Source organism: Crinia signifera, chromosome 5 (assembly GCF_055691185.1).
Source record: "Crinia signifera chromosome 5, ASM5569118v1, whole genome shotgun sequence".
NCBI lineage: Eukaryota > Metazoa > Chordata > Amphibia > Anura > Myobatrachidae > Crinia > Crinia signifera.
The window spans coordinates 112,130,810-112,148,385 of NC_139221.1; the positions used below are offsets into that span (position 1 = coordinate 112,130,810).

Consider the following 17,576-nt stretch of genomic DNA (forward strand, 5'->3'; position numbering starts at 1 on the left):
TTTTTTATTACAAGCCCAGGCTCTTTTAGCTCGTTTTTTTCATTCTTATGAATTTTTTTCTAATCTTATTTTTTTTTTCAGTGGCCCCCGACTTAAACCTGTTAGGATCTTGTGGAGACACAAAGGAAAGTGTTAAATCACTGGATGTAGATCCCACAAACCCATTGGGTACGCTGTGGTTGCCCCTTATCCAACTGGGGCAGGGGAGGGGGAGCAGGCAACGCCTCCAGTGCCGGCTGGCCTGTTATATGGAGGTACCCGTGAAGGCCCTCCCCCAAATCCCTGGGAGTAGGCGTGGGAGGCTGGCTGCCCAGGCCAGAAAGGCTGCTGCTAGAAATTCTGCTGCTGCCAAGGATCAACGGGGCCAGTGAAAGGGTAGCCAGCAAAGGCCTGTGACTGCGGCGCACCCACCGATATTTGTCCCCCAGAAGATGGCTGTCTGGACTGGGGGAACTTGAGCGGGGCAGCCGGCCCGGAGCGTCCAAGATGGACGGAGCCTGGGAGGCCGGAAATGGTCATCGGGGGTGCCGATGGCGCGTGGGTGAGCCAGAGCCAGAACTGTAGGACCTGGGTGGCGAGAGGGGAGCAGAGGAGAACATTGGGGAAGGAGGAGGGGGAGACAGGCTCCAGCCCACCCGGGCTGGGCACCAGGTGAACGCTGATGGGGCAATCACGAACAGGGGTAGGGGAAACCAGTGGGCTGGGCGGAGCGGGAAGGAAAGGGGGGCCGGGGGGGTGCTGCTGCTGGTGCAGTGTGTGAGGTGGGGGGGAGGGGGTGGGCGGCTGATGTGGGAGGCACAGGGTTGCTCCAAACTGGAGAGGGAGGTGGTCATACAAAAAACGACGGGGAGGGGGAGCGGAGCGGCGGGGACATCCTAGGGCTTGCAAAGCAAATATACAGGTGTACAGGCTGGTACTTAGCTGCAGGGAAACCTCCCGACGTATACTGCACGGCTGCACGGCTGCAAGAGGAAGTACTTCCTGTAAGGACCTGCCTATATAGCCCTCTCCTAATCTCACGCCCCCCTAGGTTCAGCCAAAGGCTAACCACAAAACTGAAACCAACTTTAGACAACTAGCAGTCATTAACTCCTTCCTGCCAACCCAAAAAATGTAAGCCTCTTAAGTACGCTCTGGCTTAGTCAGCCCTCGCTTAAGCTACTCACATTGCACACACATATACACACACTGCACACATACACACACTGCACATGCACACATGCTTACCCCACAAGCAGCTGGGAATCTGCAGCAGCTCCACCTCTCTCTCTGAAAGCAGCCCTCAGGGTCCCATGTAGCTCTGCCCCCTGTTCACATTTCACTCTCTCTCCTCCCTATTTAATATATGGCAGTCACAAGAATATTCGGTACTCATATGTTAGTTGGGCGCCCATTATAGTAAGTACGCTCATAACCCCACTATCCATGTCGGCATGGAGTTGACTTTATATAGTGTGGCGAGTGCAGCGAGCCACCGTGCCCTAAGTGCGGCGAGCATAGCGAGCCCCTTGAGGGGACACGTAAAACTAAGCAAATAGCTTAGTGGGCGCCCAACTAAAATACTGTATAAGTACCGGATATTCTCACAGTCACAGTACTATATCACAGTCATTCAGTCACTGGAACGTTGTTCAAATTCCAGGCTCACTACACATTTTTAATTGCAACAAGGCTGACTAAAAGTTACAGGTTACTAAATGTAAAGTTTGGGGGGAGGGGCAATGAGTGTATTAACCTAGGAACCAATAAACATCCTGTGAATGACAGCAGATATGCAACAGCTTTGCAATGGAGTGAGAACCAATAGAAGGCATAGTCATAAATGTCCTGTTCCTCTCCCTTGAAAACATATTTTTGTATGATATGCACCTCATGGATGTAGTTACACAAAACTGCAGTAACTGGAACATATGTCCTCACCTTACAGACAGACTCACGGTTCCATTTTTATTTATTTTTTTACTTTTTCTTGCACAGAAATACATAAAAATCACTGGAACATGGTACTCAACAACTTTCACTTTCAAAAATGTTTGCGTTTGTACATCTATCTTTACCTACCAGAGGTGTGCAGGCTCCCTGACTATAATATGTAACTGCGTACCCTGATGGGTTTTCTCTTTATCACCCTGTAACTGCCATTACTCTGATGTTATACTCACTTTATATAGAGGCTGATACCATTTTTTACCCTTTGACCCTCACAAGTTATCTTTTGAATTTGCTTGTTTGAACCTCCCTTTACTATGCCCCTTTACTATGCCCCCGAACAAGAAAAAAGTTTCACAATTGGCTTTAAAACATTGCCACCAATAATCAGAGGCCACACAATCCAACACAAGTCAAGACCCTCCTTCTCCCCCTCCTTACCCAGCTTTGATACCTTCTCCCATCCTTGGGTCTCCCAAGCCGATAAGGATTGAGGGCAACAAAGCTTTAGTGGTCAGTACCCTGAAACTTCTGCTAACCTGATTCAAAGATATGGTGACTGCAGAAATCCGTACCTTGCTTCAATCCTGTCAATGTTCCATTGATGAGCTTTGGGAATGTATGGATCATCTACAATCTAAAATGGGTGAGGTGGTTGGGTCCCATAATAACCTGATTAATTCTTACGCAGTTTTAGAGGGTCAAGTTGCCACACTCCGTGATTGGCTGAGATGGAGGACAGGTCATGACGGAACAACCTCAAATTATGTGGCATTCAGGAAAGCATGTCTAATAGCAGCTTGAATGACTATACTCTGGATATTTTTAGGAAGCTTTTGCCATCTGCCTCTGATTTGTTACTGGACTGTATCCATAGACTTCCTAAAGCTAGAAGTGCCCCTGAATGGGCCCAGTGAGATGTTTTAATGAGAACCCAATTCCTTCATATCAAGGAATCTCTGCTTAAAGTTCCAGACCTGGGTCTGAAACTGCAGGCGCTCTGGGATCCTTTTAGATTTTGGTGACCTCTCTCAGGCTACTTTGTTTAAGAGATGCTCTCTTCAGCCCATAACTGTGGCTCTTCGAAATGTGAAAATCCTATACAGATTTTTTTTGTAATGTAATGTGGCCCATACTCATTTCCAAATAGTGAGAATTCATGGGTATTTATATATAGGACAGATTCATTATACAGATATGATGTACTGCTCAGTGTACATATAGGCTAAGTCCATGATGTACAAACGTAACAAGAAAGGTAAGTATTATGTAGGTGCACTGAAAGTCACAATATCAATTAATTAAGATTTAACTTTTATTATTTATTCATTAAAAAGGTGAAATATTAAAATATGAAAGAAATAAAGAAAGAAATATAGAAATTTAAAATATCAATGACCACTGCTCCCCAACCTCAATTGTTGCAGGGTTCCTATTATCCCTGTATGTTCCCTATTCGTTTAGATTTTAGCACTTTCTCTTATGGTTTTGAACAGAGATGTCTGTGCTTATGTTGCAAACTCCTATATAGTTACACTGATGTATCAGAATTTTTGTGTTACAATACAGGTTCCTACTAATGTGTATCTATTCCTGTTAATTCAGCAAATTCTTACACATGTGGTCCTGACTGTGGGGTTTCCCTTATAGGGAGTTCAAATAATAAATTGATGTGTAAATTAGAGCTATATTCTTCCTCAGTAGCTCGATATAACAAATAAACCCCTCCTATTTCTGCAGACAGATTCTGTCATAATATTGCAGAGAGAGGTATAGTTTATATATTCTGCCGCTGTATTATTACGTCAGTGGTATTGTGTTGTATTTAACGGGCCGGCAGAGGTTATAAATGAATCGTCAGACTAGGCATTTATGTGATTCATGATGTCGGATTATTATGGTCCATGCATCCAAGTATAAGTATTCTACCCAAAACCAAACACCATTCACTTTACACGTTTTGATTTGCAGACTCTGAGCTATATCTGGTATAAATACAGCATGATAGATATATACCCAGCTCATAAATGAAGGAATGTCTGTATGGTGTTCCCTTTGGTGCGATTGGGCTTTATTAAAGTATTGTGCTGCTGACAGTGTCTTAGTATACACTGTTTATGCCCACTTAAAGTTCCAGACCTGGGTCTGAAACTGCAGGCGCTCTGGGATCCTTTTAGATTTTGGTGACCTCTCTCAGGCTACTTTGTTTAAGAGATGCTCTCTTCAGCCCATAACTGTGGCTCTTCGAAATGTGAAAATCCTATACAGATTTTTTTTGTAATGTAATGTGGCCCATACTCATTTCCAAATAGTTAGAATTCATGGGTATTTATATATAGGACAGATTCATTATACAGATATTATGTACTGCTCAGTGTACATATAGTCCATGATGTCCCTCTTTTGCTGTTGTTGCTAATATTTAATTTAGTGTGGGCTGCTTTATATTTTTACATTGGTCCCTTGTTTTCCCCTCCTTCCGTTTCTGTATTTTTTTTTGTTCTTGTCTGGTCCTCCCCATTTAATTGTTATGTAGCAGTATATATGGTATGATATATTATTTTAGATACTTTTGTATTATCACAGCGCTGGCGCGTGTGGATTGCATCGTATGCAACTTGCATCATATGCAAATCGGTTACTATTTGCATACAATGCAATTTAGCACCCCCCCCCACTATCCACCCCAGCCCGAAGCGTGGCGAGTGCACGCGGTATGCGTCCTCCCGACCTGTTCATACCCCCACTATTCAGGTTGGCGTGGAGTTGATTTTATAAAGTGTGGCGAGCATAGCGAGCCACCGAGCTCGAAGCATGGTGAGCGGGGCCGTGGAAAATGAGCCCGAAGCGTGGCGAGCGTGTGGGGACACAGAATATACGTCAAGTAATCCGCTGTGCTCGCCACACTTTGGGCTCATTTTCCGCGTCCCCTTGCAGGAATTGCGCTCGCCATGCTTCGGGCACGGTGGCACGCTGTGCTCACCACACTTTATAAAATGAACTCCCCACCTTCATGGATATTGGGGGTATGAACAGGTCGGGAGGATGCGTACCGCATCCCCTCGACACGCTTCGGGCTGACGTGGATAGTGGGGTTGTGCTTAATCGCATTGCATGCAAATCGTATGCATACGATGAGATCCGCGTGCACCGGCGCCGTGATAATACACAAGTACCATATTTTATATATTATGAGCTGTTACTTTTGTATATTTCTTCTCTGTTGGTATTACAATGTAATTTGTGGCACTGTCCGATATGTACATTGTTTTGTATACTGTTTGCTTTAATAAAAATCTTAAAAACTCTGATCATGTGCGGAATCTTGGTGTTGTCCTGGATAACGGCCTGACACTTAAACATCAGGTGTCAGCCACAATCAAATCCTCATTCTTTCATCTGAGAAACATAGCCAGAATCAAGCATTTAATTCCCTCAGAAGACATTCCTAAAGTCATACATGCATTTATATCATCACGACTAGACTACTGCAATGCTCTCTACCTGGGTCTTCCAGCAAAAGAATTGCACCGCTTGCAGCTGGTACAAAATGCAGCCGCCAGACTATTAACTAACCAGCCCCGCTCCTGCCACATAACTCCCATTCTCTACGCCCTTCACTGGCTACCTGTAAAATGGCGAATCGTTTTCAAGATTGGCTTACTCACTTTCAAGGCCCTACATGACCAGGGCCCAAGGTACCTGCAACAGCTGCTGATCCCTTACTGTCCTACTCGATTACTACGATCCACTGAAGAAGGACTACTAACAGTACCCAGAATCTCCCTGAATTCATCTGGGGGTCGAGCTTTCAACTTTGCTGCTCCAACTCTGTGGAACTCTCTTCCTCGCACAGTGCGAGAAGCGCCCACTATAGAATCCTTTAAAAATAGACTAAAGACATACTTATTTACTCAAGCATTTCACTGACATCTACTGTTAAGCTTTGTTTTGTATTTCAAGCTGTAAAGACAATGTGTGAAGCACTTTGAGTCCTATTGGGAGAAAAGTGCTATATAAATATCATTATTATTAATATCATTATTATAAAAAAACAGCTGAATGCTCATTGGTTTCAGGAACTTCATATAAATAGCAGTAAGGGTTGTGTCAGTACATTATTAGAAATATACTTCTAGGGACTGTTTATGGACTATGACGATAAAAAATATGTTTTCAGAATTTGTTTGTTCATTCCAGCATCAGGTAAAAACAAAATGGATTTGGAAGTTCGGATCACATATTTGGATCATGTATTCACTATTGTACAGCTTATTGACCTAGAAAGAAACTGAGGTATATATTATCCCGTGACATCATAAAATGTACATGTTTCCAAAATCATCCTTTAGATTCTGATGCAACAGAGCTTTTCCAATCACCCTAATATCCATAAACATTTGTGTATACATACATACATACATACATACATACATACATGAAAATTGTACTTCATTTTAATAATATACAACCATTAAAAATGTCCTGAAGATTCTTCAATACTATACAGAGGAAATTAATTTATAATACAACTTTGAAGAAAACAAAACATATAGTTAAAGATAGTCTTCCCGGCAAGAACATTTACACACACAAGCATTTAATTTGATTCAGTGGGACTAGACTTTGTTATGCAGTGTGGTAGTTTCAATGCAATTGCCAATTTGTAGAGGTTGTTGGTATGTGTGAATCACATTTCTTGTAATATAATTAGAATTTTCTGACATTTAAAAATATATTTTCTCTAGCCTCCTCCACCCCTCATTCTCTTTGAATCTAAAAAAACATACGTTAACAGAATCTGCAGTACTTATATGTAAAGGATTGAAGGCTATAGGGGCTAAAAGTTATGTGGTCAGTGCCATAGCTGCAAACTACTTGTCCCCATGTTAATCTTAAAGAATCCTCCACTAACTAGACACTCCACTTAAACTCCACCATGTTTCCTCACTGACCTATATTGTATTTCTACTCCAAAGCCTGTAACCCGCAGCTGTTTGGCAACTTTAGCTGTACACGGTACACAGTTTTTTTTATTTTGTATTTGAAATGAAAAATATATATAATTTCATTTTATATTAACATTTATTGAGATTTCCTCCAATAGACATATCGTAACACTTCAACCGTACAGTATATTCCGGAGGTTTTCATCACACAAACATAAAGCCATTTGAGTATACTGTACTGTACAGAAAGATACAGGATACCCTATGTGATAATTGTCATACAGTTTTGCGGTTATCCTTCTCCTCTACCTACCTGACTCTTTAACTAACAACAAGCACTGCCACTGTACAAAGGCTTATTAGCATACATAGCTCTAAAATGACAAAAACGTTTATAAAATGAACAAGTATTGTATACACAAATTATTATTGTATATCTTAAGAATAATTCATAGATAATTGTCAATTGTTTTGCTTGACTTCTATACTGAAAGAATAGTTCTCCTGAGTACACACTGGAATGATCCCTGCGGCTGACGATATGTTTAACTATATCGATATATCAGTTAGTGACGCCACCAGCCCCTGCTCCACACATGCTGTCGCTGCCAAGATTGTCATATTGAACTGCAGTCATTAACGACCCATGGCCGTGCGCATCATTAACAATATTGTCCATACATGCTGGATGATATGCATGCAACATCACTAACGATATCATCCATATCATTTAGTTCATATCACCCAGTGTGTATCCAGGTAAAGAAACATATCTATTTGTAAACACATATGCATAAAACAACTATGGATGCGGCTAAATAAATTGATGTTTGTAATAATAAAGTATTTATAGCAACATGCAAATGAAAATAAAAACAAGAGTGGAGATTAAAAAACTTTTAAAAACTACTCTGCAGTACAAGTAATAACCAAATAAGTATATAACAAATAGAAAATGTTTGTTCCATTGAGTGGAATGAGCTGAACATATGTTGTGAATTATAAAATTCGATGATAGCAAAGCACTTCTATTATCCCCAGGCAGTCATACAGTATCATATGTTTTCAGATATGTAAGAGAATGTTCTTCTGTGATCCACATATTCCCTGGTAGCCAGTGCATAAAATAGCCCACTCCCTGGTGTTCAGTGTACAACAAAGCCAATTTGCTGATGGTCATGTGTACACTAGAACCCAAGAAGCTAATGTACATCATCAACCCAGTGGACAATAAACCTATTTTCCAGTATATGTGGTTTTTTTTAAAAGACATTTTGTTTCGGGTTAAGCTTTAACATTTTTTATTTGTAGAGACCTATGCAAAAAATATTCACAACTCAATCAATAGATAAATACAAAGACTCGAAACTACTTACCTTTATTTTTTTGTTCCTTGTTTGCACTGTTCTTATATCCACATGTGAGCCCATCAGAACGGAACTTATTCCTTAATTATGGTGGTGCCCCACCTTTTTTACAAATAATCTGATTACCAACACTGAAATGTGGAAATTATTGGAGTTTTCCAGCAGCAGTATGCATACGTTGGTAAAAGGGATTCGGGGGTTGAGTCAACCAGAACCCGCCCTGCGAATGGCATGTGAATGGATGATTCCATTTGCATGCCAGTGAGAATCTCCCACTGCTTTTGATGGTCGCCGACCATCGAAAGATGTGTTGTGCACACGTATATATAAAGTGACTGTCAGGTCACTTTTATATGCGTGTATGTTCTCACTGAAATAGGCAGACAGCTGACATTCGGGCAAATACCCCTACCTGCCACGCCCCCCAGTTTGTTTGCCTTGGGTGTACGTACCCCCCTGCGGAACGCATATGCACTAACGCACAGACCTGTATAAGGTCTATTATTTGGCTCCTTTAGCTACCTAGCAATGTCAAAATGCTCCAGTTGAGATTGAGGGTTGTTAGGAGATGTTTGCATCTACTTTTATAAGAACAATAAATTCTCACATCTATTCTAATGCCCATCTGTGATAGGATTTATATGCTAATCTCATTGGCTACAGTTGGATACTTGGTTTCCAACTGTGTCACCTTATTTTTCTTATGTGTTACTTTATAGAAATGTGTGTGTGCAAACGAGAAGCAAATGGAGAAAAAACAACACAAATTTAGAACAACTTTATTGTCCGTCCAGGTCCTTATAAACCATAAGACATGATGACATATTTATCACCAAGAACAAGTGACAAATGCTCACCAATTTATGTCGCACATTCACTAAGCATATATTTGTTTTACACTTATTTTACATTCATATTTGGCTGGAAATGTAGGGTTTCCTTGAATAAAGAAAAAGTGACCCACTTAAATAATACTATTTTCCTGTCCCATATCCCTATATTTTCTAACTATAAGTCAGGGAAGCTTTTATTCTACTTTGACTTGTAATACTGCCAATATGGCTGACAAACATACTTCTATATTCTCTATATACTTCTGGCAGGAAAAAGGCATTGAATGAAGTTCCATTTTGAAAATTAATTTCCTTGTACAGTCAGTTTTATTATTTTTTTGGCATATGCTCAGTAAATGGAATGGATTTTTGGTTAAATTAAACTGTACAATAATATGCACTTTTGAAATATAGATTGCCATTATGATGCAGTCTTAATTGCCTGTAGATGTAATGATTTACTATAGCATCCTCAAGACTTACGTAGCAAAAAACCAGATTTAAGGCAATTCATGCGTGTACACATGATTAACCATTTGAATGCCAAGGGAATTAGTCAAAATAGGTGCAAAAATTGCCAAGCAACCCCTTTTTTTTATTAACCCTTTGAGTGCCAACGTTGCTGTGAGAGATCCTCAAAATATCCATTAAAAATGCCAGCTCCAATCACAGCGACTGTTCTTTTTTTGGGTGCAATATTTAACTAAACTTCAATTAATTGACTTGGCTGTATTTGTTTTTATTTATACTAAAAGAACAGTCGCTGTGAGCGATGCTGGAATTTTTTAGCGGATATTTTGAGGATGGTGCGATTTTGGTAGGCACTTTTGACTAGAATCTCCTAGGTTAGCCAAAATCGCACAGTGTTTCCCCTGCTGGCGATAGCGGTGCATGCTAAGTTAATATTACTTAGCAAAATAGACAACGCAGGAAAGGCAAATTTTACTAGATCACAGACCATCATAGTGAACATAGACAAAATGGCCAGTGCATCTAGTAAAAATTTCTTAGTCAAAATAACTTCGTCATAATCGTACAAAAATCTCGTACATGGCTTTAGACTGTTAAGATAGGTACACACTATGCAATTATTTGGTCAATTTACCAATAAACAGGTTATTGGCCTGTTTTTTTGGTGTAGTGTGTAGGAGTGACTTTTTTGAGAACATGGCAATTAAGCAGCCCAAAATCATACATACTCACTTGTATTTTACAATCCGATTATTTGAATTTTCCAACAAATATTGGCCAAAAGGACCACATTTCTTGCAGTGTGTGGGCATTATTGATAATCTGCCCATATTTATTAGATTTATTTATGGCTATGCTATATCATCCTCGTTGTGGGTAGAAAAATGCAAGAAAAGTGACAGGTTTTAACAAAACAATGCTTTGTGTGTAGTCCGGATATCAAGACTTTTCATGGCCAGAAAAATTATGCCATTTGTTGGTTTGATTGAAAAACTGCTGTAGTGTGCAGCTTGCTTTAGTAGTGTGTATTTACTGTAAGATCAAGTTTTAGAAGCACTGTTCTATAATGTGATCTGCAGTACATTTATTTTATGTTTTAGTAAACTGAAATATTAAACTTTGAAATCCAAATTCGTTACAAACACTGCCAAATTGTAATTGATTAATAATGAAGAAAGCTGCAAAGATACAATATTTGAAATCAGATGCATTGTTGAGTCTACTGAACATTGCTGAACGCTCCAAATAACAGGCATATAGTCCCACTAATAATATAACTAGCGAGTGTGGCTCTATGCCAGGCCTGGCCAACCTATGGTCCAACCTATGATGAGACTACACATCCCAGCATGCCTTTCTGCAGTTTTATCATTCGATAAAAGCAAAACTGTGGCAAAGCATGCTGGATTTTTCGTTTTACAACAGCTGGAGATCCACAGGTTGGCTAGACCTGCTCTATCTCATAATGGGCCAGATGTATGAAGCTTCAAAATGTAATAAAGTGGAGAATGATAAACAATCAGCTCCTAACTGTCATGCTACAGACTGGGTTTAAAAATGACAGGTAGGAGATGGTTGGCTGGTTGTTTGTCACTCTCTACTTTAGCACTTTTTGAAGCTTAGTACATCTGGCCCAATTTCTTTTAAATTCCCTTATCATTGGATAAATATTCATGGCTAATTAAATATAAAACATGCTTGTGCTTACAAAAGGTTTTTAGGACAAAATGTGTGGAACCTAGGTTGAATGTAGTAATCTGTCCATGGGGGTTCATTTATCCAAGTGGATACTTACAGAGAAACAATAAAAGCAGTATTCATTATTGTATACTAAAGTTATAAAGGTATTATACTCCGCCAGTGCTGCGCTTTGCCTGTGATATCTTCTACTGGATTTCCACATTGATAAGACCTTAGATGTTATGTTGTCTTTGCCACTCTAGTTCCTGTGAAAGTGTAATTCTGCTATGCAAACACAATCCTACACATCGCCTGTGCAAACGTCTTACGAAGTGCTTCCTACTTTCCAGAAGAGTCATTGTGCACCTTTTTTTTTTACAAGTTTGTTTTTAAGGAAATTATTAACATATTATTTCTTAAGCTCTGTAAATGTTTACACATGGAATAATATTACGTGTAATGCATGTTAGACCATCATAAAAAGACACACGCAGTCTAAAAATCTATCTTCATTGTATGTTCTATTTATGTTTTACTTCTGTGAGGAGCAGAAACCCAAATTTTTGTATATGCCTATAACTTGCTATATCTATACAGAGAGAGAGAAAGAGAGAGAGAGAGAGAGAGAGAGAGAGAGAGAGAGAGAGAGAGAGAGAGAGAGAGAGAGAGAGTTGATTGTGTCATTACGGTGGCATGTAATAACAGTTGGAATAACACATATCTATTAAACCTGTTATTCTGATATATACTCATCATATGCTACATTATGATGAAACCAACATCACCACCAAAATTATATAACAAGATAGAAGAAAGGCAAAAAGGTACATAAGACTCTCTCTCTCACACACACACACACACACACACACACACACACACACACACACACACACACACACACACACAAAAAAAACACTCAAAACCCAACTCAAGGTATAATGGCAAAAGATAAAAAGAAAGGTAATGCTAAAGATAATCTACATACCCTGAGCACTCCAATACAAGAAAAAAATAATGGACAGATGAGAAAAAAAGACAAGGATTGAGTAAGAGGATAAGAACAGAGGAGGAAAAACAAAAAAGAGAGGCACAGTAAAGACAGGGGAGCAAAATAAACCCCAGACAGTGTAATGGACTGCATGTCCTTTATCTAGCACAATACACTTTTGTTAAAAAAAATTGAGCGTAAACTGAGAAAGTGATATTTTTTCCAAGCAAATAAGGATTCAAACTATTGCATATTACATATATACTATGTGTATAAGGTGTATAAGACATAGAATTTATTTTTAGACTTGGTTTCATTCTCAAGATCTCATTATGTACATGCAAATATTTCAAAGTCCAAAATCACTGGTCTGCTTTAACAGTTTGTTTGCAAAATTGGTGTGAAAATTGCCAAGCAAACATTTTTAATCATCATTATGACCTGTCATTATTTACCTTATACAGGAAATGTAATCTTTTTTTACACAACATTATGTATTTGGGTACTTGTTTCCTATCTGGGCGCCCAGGTTTTCTACGTACGGCACCGTAATGAAATCGGATCGCATCGCATCGTACACATACACGATATTGAACGATGCGATGCGATCCGATTTCCCATAGGAAACAATGTGAAATGGCTCAATTTAGCCAAATTCTCATAGGAACAATAGTAAATGGGCCAAAAACACCCCTGAACATTGAAATGTCCCCCCAAAAGTAGTTGACGCCACCCCGCCATCAACGTGAACCCGAAGCGTGGCGAGCGCAGCGAGCCCGCGAGGGGCGGCGGTACGCGTCCTCCGACCTTTTCATGCCCTACTATCCACGTCGGCGTGGAGTGAGAATAGAATAGTGTGGCGAGCGCAGCGAGCCACCGAGCCCGAAGCGTGGCGAGCGGACGCGGATACCTTCACAGTTATACGCGTCCCCTCGCGGGCTTCCCAGGTGTCCATGGCGACGCGGACACCTGGGAAGCCCGCGAAGGGACGCGTTTACCTGTGAAGGTATCCGCGTCCCCTCGCCATGCTTCGGGCTCGGTGGCTCGCTGCGCTCGCCACACTATTCTATTCTCACTCCACGCCGACGTGGATAGTAGGGCATGAAAAGGTCGGAGGACGCGTACCGCCGCCCCTCGCGGGCTCGCTGCGCTCGCCACGCTTCGGGTTCACGTTGATGGCGGGGTGGCGTCAACTACTTTTGGGGGGACATTTCAATGTTCAGGGGTGTTTTTGGCCCATTTACTATTGTTCCTATGAGAATTTGGCTAAATTGAGCCATTTAACATTGTTTCCTATGGGAAATCGAATCGGATCGCATCGCATCGCATCGTTCAATATCGTGTATGTGTACGATGTGATGCGATCCGATTTCTCTACGGAGAATAGCATGGTGCGCAATTAACTTAGCGGGCGCCCAGATAGGAAACAAGTACCTGTATTTGAATTTATAATAACAAATGTGAGCAATGCTGGCATTTTTAGCTGAGTTTTTGCATCTCTCTCACAGAGCTGTTGGCACTCAAAGGGTTCATTTGGTCAGACAACGATTTTAGTAAAAGAAGATTTAAAAAGTCTACCAGCTTTATTAATTTATCCAAGTAAAAGAAAAGTTTTCTAACCTATATTCTGGTATAAAAAAGTGCTCTTTTTACAACTAAAAACCTTTATTTAAACAAAACAAGGTTGCCATACTATATCATACATGAAGAAGTAAATAAAATAAGAAAATAGGATTCTGGTGGAAATCTACTGTAAATGAATGCAGTGCCTGGCCTAAAATATACAGGGGTAATTCCACTGCCAGCAAAGGGTGCTATTTGTTTCCATGATGCATAAACGCCAGCCCATCTTGCACCCTTTGCCCAGTTGAATGCCCAATAGGGTAATGAAGACTTCTGTTTTCGGGATCCCATTACCGTAAATTGCATCGGCTGCCAGGTAAATGCGGTCAGACGACTCGCCCTTCATTCTCCCCATAATGTAGCTCAATGTAATGTAGCAAATTTAGGTCAAAGGTTGTGAAAAGCTATTTGCACCAAAGTAGTCTTATTGAATTACTATAAAAAGCAATGCAACAAATACAAATAAAATCTTCCAAATTGTTTTAAAGTCCGAATGTATCCAAACTGTCAGTTCTTTCACTACATCAGTATTATAAGTAATGTTGCTCTCTAAATGTGCTCACACAAAGGGGTAACTAGTATTCGCGGCACCTCCGTAAACCACTTAGAATTCAATGTGTGACTAGTAGGCCTTTCATGTGATCTGTACTACAAACCCGTATTTGGAATACATATTCATGGTTACCTGGAAAAAGCATTTATTGAGGCTTCCAGCAACAGCTCAGTAACACATATGTGTGATTCTGCATGCATTCTGAAGATTGAAGCATTTTAACACATATTTGCAAGAGATGACAAGGCTGACAGATGTAGGAGATTGCACAGTAGGTCATGTCAAAGACCTTTGGACACACTTAAGATTAAGTCAATGTAAATTGAACTAAATGGTGTGATAGTAGACCTGATCCATGAGATTCTTTACACATCTGCATGGCTGACATTGCCCTTCATCAGGTATCTGGTCTCAGTGTTAACTAGTTAGTGAAATTTACATGTCTTAAAGATTTCATGGATCTATGTTATAGGAACAGTCTCCAAATATTAGCGGAGACAAATTCTGCCTTTCACACAGATTACTGTTCTTCGGTCTACAAAAATACATTTAATTAAAGTTATAAATGATACACGTATTCGGTGCCAAGGGTAGACACACACTACACCCAAGTAGTGGGATTTCACTGCATAGTTTTTAGGAAGGTTTGGGTAAATACAGATAGATTTTGTAATTTTAGTGGTCAGAATGGGAGTTAACCCTTGTGCCAAGTGAATGTGTCAAAATAGGTGTGAAAATTGCCAAACATTTTTATTCATTATAATGAACTGTAATGTATACCTTATGTAGGAAATATCTTTTTTAACACAACATTTTTTTTTTATTTGAATTTATATAACAAATGTGAGTGAAGCTGGCATTCTTAGTGGATATTTTGACCATCTTATACAGCTGTTAGCACTCAAAGGGTTAATACTGCTAAGAGATAATTAACAGGGGGAAAAAACGGTTTGCTGTACCCTTTTAGTTTTTGGAATGAAAATTAGCATTTGAAAATAAGCTCCTGGATTCACTTTAGGATTTAGTCGAATCTTAAAACACAGATTCGATATGAAAAAAAAAAAGGCTTTCCCTTATGTGCACAATAGTAGCATCATGTGGTATTTTTAATTCGTAAAATAATATAGTGGTAAAAAATAAATACAAATCCATACTATCTAGCATATATTCATGCTCATTATCTGGATGAAACAGGATTTCAATAAATGGCCATATAAAAAGGGGAAATAAATGGGTAAATTGATGCTTCCGGAACGATTATGTAAATATTGCAGAAAAAAACATGTCACTGACATATGCTACTTCAACTCAGAAAACCACATTTTCACTGTCCTGGTAGTCATCGGTTTTCACATGCATCAATTTGAAATATCATTTAAGTCAACTGATTAGGAAATGTGCTTGCAAAATGTAAAATGCATTCTTTTATTTAAGTGCAAGTATGTGGACATTAGTGGCAACAATCACGTAAAAAAAAAAAAAATCTGATTTTTTTTTTTTTTTTACAACAGACATGTATGTATCTATAGATGCAGAAATTACCTAAAGACCAAACCAGGGGAAAAACATCACATAGTAAAGTTAATTTAAAAAGGTAATTGATAAACACAGGTTAAGAAAGACAAAATGAGATACGTACCAAAAACAAATGTACTTTTAATACTCATGTGTAAAAATACATGAGGAATTACAGTAGTAATTGCAGGAAAATGAAGCATTTTGTTATTAACAGTTTAGGTTACTCACCAGGTGAAAAACTGTATTAGTAATTCAAACAGCTGTAGGTACAGTAACAGTTTCCTTTGGTTGCAAGCAATAAACGGTGTGTGCCTACCTAGCACAGGGTCCACTTAGATGATAACCAGCATAATAAGGGATGGGGTGGGGCACTTTTATGGGATGAACATATATATTTTTATTAATAATAATGTGTGAGGGAAGAATACTTCTTACATTAGGATAGTACACTAATGTGATTTAAAACCAGATACTGCATCTGTGGAAAGAGAACTGAGGAGTGGTAGTAAATGACCATAATTGGCCATATTCATAAGCTAATTGAATACATGCAAACCAAAGAATGAACAAGGAAGTTGAATCTGTTCTAAGTAATGGGATTATGTATAACTGGGATATATATTCTGACATACTTTGTTCAGTTTTAAATTTGTTTACAAACAGAAATGTAATTTAACACGTGGAATTGTGTTTAAAATATACTCATGTTTAAATGTCTTGCAACCTCTCTCCCATAAAAAGGTGGTAGCACAATACGTGTATAAAGACTAGGATATTCACCACGTACTGTCATTCTGCTTAGCGTAAAACATTAGTATAGCCAGAAAATACACCGTGTGCTACATAATCCCTTAGATAGTCTTTGAAAGGCCAGCAAGGGCTGAATGGGTGAGTAGTCATATACTTAGTGTGCGGACAGGCAGATGTTTAGAAAAACAGAAAAAAAAATGTCATTTTTATAACACCAGTACCATAAACACCACAGTAATGCAGAGAATGCCAATTTTCAATGATAAAAAGGATGTGTTCAATTCATGAAAGATTTTACCTAATCTTACAAACTGTATCTCTTCTCTATCCATCAAGATGAAAAAAAAAGAATATCATCATCCTTGGGGGGTATAATTGTTTTAATATATCTAAAAATGTAACATTACACCCACTTTATTTTAGAATGTGTATAAATACCATCATATAGGTCATTCCTTCACCACAAATTTAAAAAGATTTCCAGCAAAATGTATAAACTAGCTTCATATTTATACACATGAAGCTGTACTTTGTAGAATTATTCATTTTTGCATACTGGACTATGGTTTTAAGTCCAATGAGTACATTCCATGCAATCATGCAGGTAAATCATGGTCAAATTCAAGTTATTGGAACATTAACAAGTTTGATTTTTTAACATCTCCGGTGCTAAATCCCAAGATACTTTTTCTTAGACATAAAAATCAAGTACTCAGTGATTTAAAAAAAAAAAAAAAAACCCACATTGATATTTACACAAAATATTTAATTAAAAATACTTCATAATTACAGTAGTCTATTAAAGCATATACTTTTTTTTATCACTTACACTTATAGAACATCTCTATATATACAGTATGAAATGTCACTCAATTTTGTTTTCTATACAATATGTAACATTCCTGCAGGGAGAAG

The 17,576-nt window shown here is 38.9% G+C and overlaps 1 protein-coding gene across 1 annotated transcript in view; it reads right to left on the minus strand.

The window, feature by feature from the left end:
* Window positions 1–16,025: 16,025 nt before the first annotated feature.
* The window catches only part of ID4 (inhibitor of DNA binding 4), a 3,811-nt gene continuing 2,260 nt past the window's right edge, over window positions 16,026–17,576 (minus strand). Inside the window, exon 3 of the mRNA XM_083187852.1 lies at window positions 16,026–17,576. This exon is cut by the window's right edge and continues 399 nt beyond it. The gene's annotated coding sequence lies outside the window, so the exon portion shown is untranslated.